The sequence below is a fragment of the Lonchura striata genome, chromosome 2 (genome assembly GCF_050655825.1).
Source record: "Lonchura striata isolate lonStrDom1 chromosome 2, ASM5065582v1, whole genome shotgun sequence".
NCBI lineage: Eukaryota > Metazoa > Chordata > Aves > Passeriformes > Estrildidae > Lonchura > Lonchura striata.
The window spans coordinates 38019469-38031468 of record NC_140704.1 but is presented as its reverse complement, the minus strand read 5'-3'; the positions used below and the strand labels follow the sequence as shown (position 1 = coordinate 38031468).

The 12000-nt window shown below is 37.9% G+C and overlaps 1 long non-coding RNA gene across 2 annotated transcripts in view; it reads left to right on the top strand.

The window, feature by feature from the left end:
• LOC146768197 (uncharacterized) overlaps positions 1-6625 on the top strand; it is a 77408-nt gene extending 70783 nt beyond the window's left edge. Inside the window, exons 8-11 of one of the 2 annotated variants that reach the window (XR_014953254.1) lie at positions 1809-1978; positions 2683-2825; positions 5046-5208; positions 5924-6625. This is a non-coding gene — a long non-coding RNA (uncharacterized LOC146768197). Of the gene's footprint in view, positions 1-1808; positions 1979-2682; positions 2826-5045 lie in introns of both variants that reach the window. The other variant, XR_014953253.1, reaches the window with a different exon arrangement.
• The last annotated feature ends 5375 nt before the right edge of the window (positions 6626-12000 follow it).

Below are 12000 nucleotides of genomic sequence, written 5' to 3'. Positions count from 1 at the left end.
TTGTATAATTCACTCTGTTTCTCCCCCTAGAATGTAATATGAGATTTTTTTTTTTCTTCTCCAGTGTAGCCTTCCTTTTAATTTGTTTTCCCCAGGACAGATGTGCACTGTTTTGTGTAATCTACAGGTGTTGTGGACCTGATCTGGGTGACCTTCACTGCCCCTAAATCTGAGCTGCTGGCTCATTCAGCCAGGAACTGATTTCTGGATGGTTTCTTGGGACTCATTAGTAGAGCCTAGCTTGGTGGGCTCATCATTGGCACCTTCTGTACTTCTAAAAAAAAAAGATAAAAGGGAATGTTTTGAAAATCCAGGCAGTTGTATGAAAGATAATGGTTAAATCAGGTTTAATAGTGATCTGCTCTGGCATTATTGTATGTTAGAGACTCAAGGACCAAATCATGGTCTTGGCAAGCCCCACCAGAGAGTGACTGACCCTGGGGCTGAGAGCAGTTCCCTGGGAAAAGTCTGGAATTGGAGGTCTTCTGTTTGATTCCACTTGTCAGGGAAATGTGCCTCATTGGACAGTCTCACAGCTGAATTGTTTTCTCGGTTGCCTTATGATTAATATTAACCTTTGTTGTTGCTGATCATACTGGGGTTTGTTTTTTTTTTTTTTTTTTTTTTGCCTCATCTGCCTGTTTTTTCCTGGCTTTATCTGTCTCTGTACTGCTAAAAGTTCCCGTTTTCTCTTCCAATTTACTTTTAGAGGGAGCAGTATGGAGACCCCTGTCAGCTAATCTGTCTGCTGGTTAAAAAATGCTGCTGCCCTTAGCTAGGCAAAGTCTTACATCAACTTGGTGGGCAAAGATACAAAAATACTTCTCCTGCTGTCAGAAAAGAGCAAGTATTTCATTCTTTCCAATATGCAAGTGTTTCTTCTATGATTTTTACCAATTGTTGATAGCAGTTAAGCAGTTATGGTAAAACTTTGCTTTATGGACTGTGTACTATTTTGGGCTCTGTGCTGGTGGGTGAATAATCCTGGTATAAGTCACTTTTCTATTCTGAAACTCTTCTCCTACATATAAAAGGAAAATAAAAATTCTGGCTGGCTTTCTGATATGCTTTGAAATCCACTGCTAAAAAATGTTACTTAGAAGTTGGACATTATGATCTATAATTATAATCAAACCCATATGAGCATTATGCATGAGAAGACAGCATGATAACATATATGGTTGTGAGTGTAAAAAACCCAGGAAATTCCTCCTTCTGCTGTAGACAAGTGACAGTGGAGGCATTTTTAAGTACAGATTCATTATGCCAGTAATGCAGAGAACCTGGAGAGGTGCATTGCTACTTGTTAAAATTCCTTCCCATATTAAATTTCTCTGCCATGATTTTGATTAGCATAATCCTTTGATCTAAATATGAAAATATCAGCAAAGACATGAAAACTGAAATCAGGTTTCAGAGTTGACTGTCCTGCTGTACTTTGTGAATGGCATTAGTTGGTGGAAGTGAGTGGGACAGTAGGAATTATTACCTCCAGAAATCTAGAATGGTACATTAGAGCCCAACTTATTTTTTGGAGATTCAGCTTTCTGTTATTTATGCAATTTTTATTTGTTTTGAAGAATTCTCTCCTGGACTATAAGAACCTTGGAAGTTTTTCTGGGCATTAAGTTACTTCAGGAAATCCTATCTAAACCATCAGCTTCTTACCGGCTTACAAAAGTAAAAATGGTTTTGTTATCTCAAACAAATGCACATTGTTACAGTTGATTTTAAAAATATTTTTAGCTTGTGAACATACCCAAGTCATGAAGTGGGAACTATGAATCTTGGTTGTTTTATGATTTCAGGTGTGTGAATTGCATAGATCTGCACGCAAATCTATAGATGAATAGTTTCAGATCTACATCCAAAACTCCAGGTGCTCCTTTTGCTATTTTCACTTTCCTTGCTGATATTGCCTGGCCACCTCAAGACACTCCAAGGACAAGCTGCTGTATGAGAGACCTGCATTATAAAAGTAGGTTCATCAAAATGAATGTCTTCTCCCTTACTAGATTTTTATTTTGGTATTAATTGATTTCAACTCTTGGCATCAGTGCAGTACATTTAAAACTCCTCAAATCTCTTGACTTAATTTAATACCTCTTACAAAGGATACCCCCATATGATTTTTTAAATGGAAACAAAGTAACTGTAATGATTCCAGCTCCTTGGTTAAAGGAGCAATAGGGTTGCAAATTGCACAATTCATCAATCTGGAAATGCTTGTTCAACTCAGTTCTGTTCTCCTCTTTGTCTGCATCAGGATACTGACTTATAGTATTTCACTTGTATAAAAGATCAGAACAAACCCTTGTTTGCAAGTGAAGTAGATTACACTCAGTATAAATCAAAATAGTAAATTGAAGCTGAGATTCTTTCTTTTTTCTGAAGTACAACCCTTTTTGCTACTGAGAATAATACTAATATAATGACTACAAGGTAAAACTTGTAGCTTCTTTGAGGTCTTAAAAGAGTTGTGACCATACTGTGTTAAATACTTTAAAAACACCTGAGGGAGTGTTGTGAATTTACCTGAAGGGGGATCAGGACTGGTGCTGGGAACACAGAACAACTGGACTTATTAGAACACCTCTTATAAATTTGGTTTTTATTAGTAGACTTGAGATGTTAATGGCAGAAAGCTATTTCCTCTATTAATTCACTTATTCTTCTGTGGAGGTCGTGCATCTGCACACGGCGAGAGCAGCAGTGAGACACTAACACCGCAGTACGTTTACTCAGAAGTGAATAGTCATCCTGGGCACAACTGTGTTTTCTAGCAAGGTGTTTGGAAACTCCTTTGAGGTACCTGTAATCAGGAGGTATATGTCATGCCTGTTGTTCCTCTCTGCATACAGCAGCTCATTTCCTCTTTTGGCAGGGTCAGAGTAATCCCTTCACTGGTTGATGGGCACATTCATCAGCCTTTTGTCTTAAATTTTCCAATTCCTGGGAGACTTTGCATGTGCTATTTCATGGCACATACATTTCTCACAGTTTTCAGGTGATGGTCCCTCCATCCAGATGTATAGATCCCTTGTCCCCCTTCAGGGTTGTGGGGCAGGAGGATTTTGTGTCAGGAGCAGCGCTGCTGCCAAGCCTTCAGCTGTTACTGGGGAGACAGAATGTGAGTGGGAGAAAGGAAGACATGACCCTGTTGTGGAGGTGGAGAACTGGGCTACAGCATTTTGCTGATTTGCCTCACCCCTGGCAGGAAGCTGGCAGCAAGGCTGTGAACTGAGTCCAGGATGTCTGTCCTCTTGGCTCAGCCTTTCACTCTCAGGAACAACTGTCTCCGCAGTTTTCAGCTCCTGTTGCTCTTCTTGCTCTGCTGCGAGATAGGCAGTACAGCATTCTTGCTTTCCTGGATATATTGGCATTCTGGAAGTAGACTCCAGTGTTTGAGGAAAACCTCAAAATATTTGAGATTGGGTTTCTAGGGCTTGGTTAGCACACTTATTGAGACTCAATCTAAGGTATTTGTTCCTCTGAATGAACTAGAGACGTTTCTTCTAGTCTTTATTCCACAAATTGTGAATAGAAAAGGAGCAGCCCAAAGGAGATGTCAGTTGTCTGAGAACAGTTGCCTAGAAGAGTCCATTTTCCCTGTGACTTTTCTACTCAAGATATATAATTATTTAGAAGAAAAGGAAAACAAAAGGCTAAACACTCATAAGAAATTATATCCAAAAGGAAGACTCAAGAGGATTAGGAGAAATTATTATTGAGGCTGCAATTTATTATAATGTGTTTGGCTGAAGTCACTTTGCTTTCCCAATCCTTATCTTTCCACTGTTCCCCAGCCCAAGTGATGAAAACAACAGTTGAGAAACAATCCCTTGTTTTTATTTCATGCTAGATATTGTTAATATGTCTTTAGCTAGCACTGAATATTGTATTTCAGTGTTGTCATGGTGTCAGGATTAGACTCTAATGAGGATCTGAGTCATGAGCAGGCCTAGCATTGTAACTTCATGTTAAACTTTTCTCTAGCTCTTTTTGTTACAGTCTCTGAAAGTTCAATAGCTTTTATAGATGAAAGACTGTGTGGAAATTTCTTTTTTCTTTAGGTAAATTCTGTTCATGGAAGTCACTGAACCAAAAGCCCAGAAATTCCTTTAAATGCCAGTAACCTCAGTAATTTGGAGTTAGTCTTCACTGAGTTTTTCTTAGTTAATTACTGGCATATTTAAACCAGGTTTTGGTTGACCAAGGACCATTAAAATACACTTTGGGTTAGAATAGTATATTTTAAAAGATTTGACAGAACTGTTTCTTCAACAATTTTTTTCTAGTTGAAAGATGTTCCTCATCTTAAAAATATTCTTGGGACTCTTACTTTCATTTGCTGATAGACTTAGGAGTGATTATAATAATAAAACAAATAAACTTGTAAATCATACTTACATGGAAGACATTATTCAGAACGAGAAAGGTTAGATAATTAAACTCCATTTAATTAACTGAATGAGAATGTCTTCTTGAAATACAGGGGTGGATGATCTCTATATTTGGTAAGTAAACTGCCTATTGCTGATTCTGGGAGCAAAATAATAAAATAAAATTAATACAGGTATCTTTGCCCAAAATTAAATTTCCAATTTTATCACTGTTTGAATGTAGTCTTACTGGTTTTGAATATGCCTCTTGCAGAAAATAGTTCTTCTATTTATACATGAAGACCCACTAGACTTTCTGGGAATTTAAGGAAGGGAAAATAACACCAGAACTTGGCTGACCACAGTGCATGCAGTAATGCTCTGATTGTCAGATGAAATATGTTGGAAAACTTATGCAGATGTATTTTGGGTTAGGAAAACTGTTGTTCTCACCTAAAAGGAAAAAAGAAATCCTTTGGAGGTTAAAAGTGAGAACAAATTCCAGTCTATTGTGAAAGATTTAGCAAACTAATGTCAGTTTAGAAAACCAGAATTATGACTACAATAGGACACTGATTATTTTCTCACATGTAATTCAATTGGGACTCATTGCTCAGAAAAGTCATATGGTCAATAAAGTCTTGTTCTGTTTAATTATTATAGAACAACTTGACAAACATCTGGGCCAATTTCCCCACAGTACCTCAAACTTGGAATGGATAGAAAAAGCATCAAGTTGATTTAATGCAGAGGTGTGGATGAGTAGTCAGAAATGGAAGGAGAAACGTGGAACAGTTCTATCAAAACCCTTGATCATGCAAAACAGGTAAGTATTGGACTACTTTGAAATGGTGAGATTATTTTTAATGCTGGGTCTAGATTTGCCTAAAGATGCAATCAGTAAGAGATAAGTGCCCTACCTCCTTAATAATTTGTGTGTCTTGAAATGGATTACTGGCTAAAATTCAGGTCTTTTTAAATCTGTGGAAGGCTGTGTTTGTGCTGGGGCCCTGAGGGCACTAGCAGACCTTAGTGACCGGCCTTATCTGGAACTTCTAGGATTAGTGTGTTTAGCCCCCTGTCCTGGATACAGTGGGGGAGAGCTGGTCTCTAGCACAGCTGCAGGCATGCCCTGCCTGCCTGGAGATTCCCTTTTTGCAGCGCTCAGCCTGTGCCCTGGCAGCTTGGCTTGAACTTGGACCTGTCTTATTGCATGGCATTGCACATGAATGGCAGGATACTGTGTCGGGATCTGTCCTGCTCCACAGCTCAGGCTGGGGACCAGCCCTGGCTGGTGGGACTCTGCCCACCTGGCCTTACAGTGAATCGTGTTCTGTGCACTTGTCTCTCAGTCAATCGGGTTCACAGAGATGTTTCAATTAGATCTGACACCCAACCATTAGACAATTAGTGCTAGAAGAGCAAGAGCACATGCACAGTGAAAAAAAAAAAAAAAAAAATCTCATTTTTCTCTTGGATTTCACATTATTTGAGGGTTTTTTTAACCTAATTCTCTTTCCTGGGCTTTGGCTGTTTCAAAGACTTTCTTGCAGGCCTCTTCTATTACAGATCTTCATTGCCCATATTCTAAAGACCAGATATAATCTCCTCATCTATCTTGTGTGGCTGTTACTGCCTGCTGCAGCAAATCAGCACAGCTTTAGCAGCTTTAGATGGATATCTATGTAATCTCTTCATGGGCTGGCCAGCAGAATCCCACTACTCCAGTACACTGATCCTTCACATTCATCATGTGAATATTAAAGTACTCAGATTTTACTAATGGAACTGCTCTGGAGAGAAGATAATGAGCTTCAAGCAAAACAAACATTTAATCTTTGGTTTTGAGGTATTTGCTGAAAACATTTAAAATTGTGTATCTATTTGATTTTAAAATTTCCAAGTTGAAACATATATGGTTATTTTCATTAGTTGGAGAGCATGGTCAATAAAGTAGTATTTGTGTGAGGGAAGTTTCAGTGGAAGTTAATTACAGGTAATTAAGAGATAGACAAAGTATACGATAATTCATCCTAATGCCACAAAGTTAATGAGAATTTTGTGATTGGTTTCACAATGGACCAGGCTTCATAAAAGACATATCTGACTTTACAGAGAGGAAACTTTCCTCCTGTTTAAGCCAGTTTCATGTTACTAACATTTGCTGAAATTGTTTTTGCAATTAAGAATGTATGAAAAATTAAATACATACCAAATATTGCCAGAATATGGCAATTGTAAGATTTGGCTTTGTTCAATTCTTCTTCTTTTCCCGTAACTGCTGGCAATAGCAGCTAGTATCACTAGCTCTCTGTGGCTGAAAAAGTCAACCTGATTGATGTGACACAGCTCAGTCCAGAGAAAAATCTGCAGTCAAAAACTGATCACAAAGTTAGTTATACAATGAGTCAGGGCACTGAAGAATGAAAATACTAAGCTGGCTTTTTGTGAGTGGAAGAAGGATATGCAAAATGTGCTTTCTCCTTAGGGAAGAAGCTATACATTTTGTAATGATGCTTTTCACTGTAAATGTTTGTTTCAAATCAATATATATATTAGAAATATCAGAAATTCTATAAAGTTTTAAGGTTCAATTATTTTAAATCAATAGGGCTGTAAAAATAAGCGCAGCCAATTAGCATTCTTTGGTTTTATTGCAGAGGAGAATTTTTTCTGAGTTTTTTTTTTGTGGATTTGGGGTTTTCATTTTGTTTTGTTTTGATGAAATTAAGACTTTCAAATTTGTTGGAGTGTGAATCTGTGAGAATTTGATAAAGAGGTGCGATGTTACATGGCTTAAGGTGCAAATGGACTTCTCACTCTTCTTGAGTTTTCATGCCTAATTTTATTCTTATTTAACAAAGCCTCTGGATTTTTAACTGTGGTTCATAACCAAGTTTAGGGTTCAGAACATAGAACTACTGGCAGCTGTATTTAAAAGGTCTGAAATTTGTAAGACAAATTTCTGCAGATCTGAGGAGTGAGTGACCACATGTGGACACAGGGCTGAAGAGAAAACGAAACCCATGAAAAGAGTGAGAAAAGTGGTGGCTGTAAGCAATGAGGGAGTTCCTTGGTCCTTATCACACTGAGTGGAGGTGTGAGAGGAATGGGCTTTGAAAAGGCTGAGATAAACCAAAAGCCAGAGGGACAAACATTCAGTTCCTCAGGAAAATAAAATCACTGGGGATATTTACATATATAAACTTTGGTCTTTTGGGGTTATATTTTCATATTTCTAACACATGAGAATAACCACTGCTCAAACTGAGAAAATCGCTCATATCCTGTGGTGGAAGAATCAGCTCCAGGCATCAGCATTAGCAGAATTTACTTTTGCTAAATAAATAAAATCCACCTTAGCTGCCAAATAAAAATCATTATCACAGGAGTTTCTATTATGCTTGCTTAGTCTCTAGTGCATGGAGTAGATATTACTAATTTATCTCACGCTGCCCAGCGTGTGGCTGATAATGGCTTTAGGCAGGATCACAATGTGTGGCAAAGGCATGTCTCTGGTCTATGTACTGAGCCACTCTTGAAAGCACACCTCAGAAGCACAGCTGCCATTCAGCATCCTCCCTACAAGACATCCTTGGCCTTCTGAATTCGCTTACAGCACCTGTTTCACCCTTTGGGTCTTCCTCAGGCAATTTGATTCATAAAACAGACAAACAAAACATATTGTAGATGCTTTTATAATTTCTTTCCTTTTTTTTTATTCTTTTTTTCCATTTAGTCAAATTTCTTTTCTGCTGTGTATTCCTACCCATACAATTGTACAACCACAGTGCAGTGAAAAGTCAATTTTTTCCCTTGTGTGCATTTTTTTTTTTACTTTTGCAGTTTAGATCCCCAGAGGGAAAGGTATGCTATTTGTCTTTATCTTGTGTTTAATGCTAAATGTAGTCTGCAATGCAGAGATGGGTGCTTCTCTTTGTGGTACCCCTTCCAATTTATGTTGCAACTACTCAAAAATTATATAAAAATGGTGATGTACCAGCTGCTGGGAAATGATGTAAAGTTCCCATATTCATTCCAGAATATGAAAAGTTGCCCCAAGTATTACTCTCATTCATTTAAAAGGGCTTCCTTATTTATCTTGGTTCCAACAAGACAAGAAATAGAGTTGGTTTGTGTGTGTCCTATTTCAGAGACTGAACAACCCTGGAGGGACTAATTTTTCTGCCTGCTGTAGCTCTCTTGCTTATTTTTTTAGCCAGATGTCAAACAGAAGACGGAGAAAAACTTTAGGTGCTCTCAAGAATGATGGTAATAAGGGAAGATGATAGAACGTAACTGGATTGTACACTTGCAGCTGAATTGCTATTGATTTTAGAGAATGTAAAATCTCATTGCAAGACAGGCATCTCCCCAGCCCTTGGCAATGCTCTCTGCCACCTGCCTGTATGGGCAGGGTGGCTCCTCACAAACAGCTACTCTCTTCCCAAGATGACATATAGTAGGTAATTCTGCCTTTTGTACATTGACATTCGTCTCTCTGATTAGTTCTTCTCCTATTGCAACCATTAGTAGACATGATGTTGACTTCAGCTGTGTTGGTTGCATTAGAGCAACCTGGTGATGACTTCTTACTCAATATAGCATTGTAGCACTTATTTGCATGTTTGAGGGTTCTGTTGTAGATAAATGAGATACAGTCACAATCTCATAAACTGGGAACTAATACGAGCTCAGAATATATTTCAGAAACAGTTGAAATAGAATTCTTTTTTTTAGATTATTTTTTTCTTTCTTACCTTTCACTTGCAGAATTTTTTTTTCAAGGAAAGTATATTTTTCTTACCTAATTTAATTTTGCACATAAATAAAGAACCAAAGAGAAAATATTTTTGCCAGTGGTTTGCTTGTTTTCCCTATAGACAAAGATTTCTTAAATAAAAAAAAAAGATATTCATTCTTTATAAGAACATAGAACATATAGTTATTAATGATTGTAAAAAAATTAAAATTTATCTGCAGTGTTCAGCTGCAGCAAATAATAGTGCCCAAGTTGCACGTTGTATGCCTTTATTACTATAAAGAATGTAGGACAAAGGGAAATGATGCTATTTCTGGTTTAACTTTTATATGACCATGCACAAGAAATGTATGTTGTTCTAAATTGTTTCTTGGTATGGGCTTACCTCAGCAATAGACCCTTCTGTTAAAAGATATTATTGTGCTGGATAGCTCATAGATGTCTCATAATCATATTCATGTCCTTTAGTCTTGAGAAAATATTTGTTTCCAGGCTCTATCAACACAAATTGTCTTTCTGTGTAGTGTATATATCTGCATAACTAAGGAAATATGTCACAAGTAATTCTACAGGATGTAGCTTTCATTTTCTTCTGTAGTGATATCAAACAGCAGTATAATTATGAGGAGCACTATGTAGGGATATCTTTAACTTGCAAAGACAAGGTGTCACATCTAATACAGAACAAATCTAATAGGGTAATAGAGTATGACAGCAGAGGGTTCAGACTCTGCGTGCTCAGTTACACACTGGAATACATGTTGGAACAAAGGAGGAGACAGGGTTCAGGAAGCAGAAATCTTATGAGATTTATAAAGCTATAAGTTTAAAAATTATATTCTCCTGTCTTTTTTATATGTCAGCAAAATTCTGGTGGCCCAGAATCTGAATTGTTGTCCAGACACCTTATTGCTTTATTATTGAACCCCAAGATATTAAAAAATAACTGGCTTTTATCTCCTACTTGTGTAGCCAGGTACCAGGTTGTGTTAAATGTACAGGTTATCTTCACCTGATCTTCACTTGTGCTCATTTTTGTGATGTAAAATTCCATGAATGTTGCATTCCATGTTTCTTTTCCCTTTGTTATTTAAAGTAACATCGCAATAAAAATCTAGAAAATGTGGGTGACTTGGCTTCAAGGTGTCTTTTGGACCATTCTCAGTAAGGCTTTGCATCTGATCAGCCTGAAGTGCTGTCTCTGGCAGGCTCCAGGAGCTCATCATAGGTTCAAAAGTTTTCTGCTGCTGGGATAACCTCAATGATGCACAGCTGAAAGAATAATGCAATTCAGGTTGATAGATAAACTTGAGATAAGCTATTTTTACACAATATATACTGCTTGTAAGGATGAAAAACTTTCTGATTTTCTGACAGTCATGTCTCAAAGATACCTTGTGAGTCAACAAAATTCTTCCTTGTGGATGACTTTTTATCATGCTTCTAGTTAAAACATTCAGTACTAGCAAGGCAGATAAGTTATCCCAAACAAGGCTTATAACAATATTTTGGGATAACTAGTTGAGTGAAAGGCTGTTTGTATGGTTACTTGTTGATAGCAAGCATTGGCACAAAGAGAGCAAGAAGGTAACGTTAACACATTTAAAGGCCAGTGTGCCAGTACTTTATAGCTGAGTCCAACTCCCCTGTAAGTAAATTGTTCCTTTTTTGCTAGAAAATATACATGATCACCACCTAGAACTTTATCAGTCAGGAAAAAATAATAAAAGTTAGTTTAGAGGAGAAATAAAATTCCTCAATCCACTTTCCTATCTGCATGTCAGGAAAGGACTACTTTTCTTTTTCTGCCCTTGCAGGGCCGGAAACTCAATTTTTTTCCCAAAAGACATAAATACTCCTGGAAATTTTTGATGAAGCAGCTTCTGCCTGCCAAGTGAAGCAATAGGTGTAACTGGAGGAGCATACAGGTCCTGGTTGTACAGCTGGGGTGCAGTTCAGAATCTTGTGAGATTACTTCCTTGGGCATTGCCTTCTGGAGTCCCTAGATGTAAATCTTGGTACTAGCACAGTGGACACAGACTCCTTAATTGCTATAGCTCTGTGTCCATCAGAAGCAGCTGTGTCAAGTTCCAGCATGGACTACATGGCAATGCTTTGAGGTCTGCAGACTGACCCATGGGCTGTGCTGCCGGAACCCCTGCTCTGAAAAGGTAGTTTCTGCCAGGAGATGTTGCTTTCCAGAAACCTCATATGTAAGTAATTTCAGTATCCGAGGCCACTCATAAACAGGCTGTTTCTGGAAGTCCTTTTCGGTATATGCTTTCCCACTCTGTTATCCTGGCCTCTTTCCCTCCTCCTTGATTTGTCACTTGAGAATCCACATAAAATGAAGAATGCAGGACATTCAAAGGAAAGTTCCTGGAGCTGAAATGTTACAGCTGTTCTGTCTCCCTTGTCTTTAAATCAGTTTGTTTTAGGGGTGCTGGGGAGAGCTAAAAACCTTAGAAAAAGTTACTGTTGACATCTGTGGCAGAGGGTACCACCCCTTTGCAACACAGGAGGGAATATGAGCTCTTGACAGCTGAAAGAACAGGGTGTTTTCTTGCTTTGTGTTATGCATTTATAGTATGGGCATGAAAGTAGCTTGAAGTCTTCAACACTAATGACTGCTCTTAGGACAATTTAGTATGAATTTTAACTTAATGAAAGCTCCTGGCTCTGCAAGACACCAATATCCTTTCTGATTTCATTGCTGGAAGATATCCTAACTGGTAAATTTGTATCACTGGTGTGTGGCTCAGAATGGTTCTTTACTGAAATAACATTTCACATACTAGGAAACATTAAGCATTCCTCTGTGAAAGGGATGCTTTCTCCTAAGTTTTGCATAGTGTA